This window comes from Camarhynchus parvulus, chromosome 3 (assembly GCF_901933205.1).
Source record: "Camarhynchus parvulus chromosome 3, STF_HiC, whole genome shotgun sequence".
NCBI classification, from domain to species: domain Eukaryota; kingdom Metazoa; phylum Chordata; class Aves; order Passeriformes; family Thraupidae; genus Camarhynchus; species Camarhynchus parvulus.
In genome coordinates this window covers 60,793,633-60,794,724 of record NC_044573.1, presented here as the reverse complement: position 1 = coordinate 60,794,724, position 1,092 = coordinate 60,793,633, and the positions used below count along the sequence as shown (strand labels likewise).

At 51.2% G+C, this 1,092-nt stretch overlaps 1 non-coding gene across 1 annotated transcript; it reads right to left on the bottom strand.

Annotated features, from left to right (window-relative positions):
• Positions 1-1,020: 1,020 nt before the first annotated feature.
• Positions 1,021-1,092, bottom strand: TRNAE-CUC. The gene has a single exon. It is a non-coding gene; the product is annotated as a tRNA-Glu (tRNA).

Sequence of the window (1,092 nt, the reverse complement as noted above, 5' to 3'; positions counted from 1 at the left end):
TGTGACTTTCAGGATCTTAGGAGATCCACTGAGCCATTCCCCTTGCTCAATTTGAGAAACCTGATAACTTGTCCAGCCCACTCTTAAGAATCTCCAGCCATAGGAATGCAATAATTCCTTGGGTGGCCACCTGTGGACCTGTGTTTAACTATAATTTGGTGGCACATTTTCTTTATATCTAAAGAGTGACAACAGTCCTTTTGACTGTTTTCCTTCTGCCTTAGAGCAAAGGTGATCTCTTCCCTTTGAACCTCCTTGAAGCCTCTTTTTCATAAAAAATATAGTGGAGGACCTTTCCCACGAGACGCTCCTGTATGCAGTGGAGGGCAGCCTAGGCTCTGGCACGCCCTGGGAAAGGCAGCCAAAGCCATTATTTCCCGTGGTGCTTTTGCATCAGGCACCCTAAGGAGAGCCTGGCTCTATCCCCTTGGCACCTCACTTCAGGTACCTGTAGGCACTGATGAGGTCCTGTCTCAGCTGTCTTGGTCAAGGCTGAACAGGCCCAGTTTCCTCATCCTTTCCTTATAAGAGAGATGCTCCAGCCCCTACTGGGTCCTTGCTGCTGCGGTTCAAGGCTTCATGATAGCAGTAAGTGACCATTCACCTGTGGGGGGGAAGGTGTGGGAGCACCCTAAGCTGTTAGAGAAGCCAAAAGAAAAAAAAAAAAGGCGTTATGTTATTTCTAAATGCATGTGACCCTCTAGGCAGGCCTCTGCTGACTTCTAGAATCCCTGTGGGTGGGCATGGGGTGTCTATAAGCAGTGCTGTGACTGACTGAAAGATTTCCAGGCACCTGCTAACGCTACACCTTCCCCTGCCCACCAGCACAGGGCGCTGACACTTCCTGCACGATTCGTGCCCTATTTCTCCAGGCTGTCAGGTGCGTCTTACAACTCCCGCGCCTCGGGCTCGCACAGCAGCCGGTCGATGGTCCCAGAATTGTAAGGGCAGAAGGAGAGGGGACGGAGAGAATCCTAAAACAAAACAGAGATGAAGGGGTGAAGATAGAAAAACTGAGTTTTCCCTGACCGGGAATCGAACCCGGGCCGCGGCGGTGAGAGCGCCGAATCCTAACCACTAGACCACCAGGGA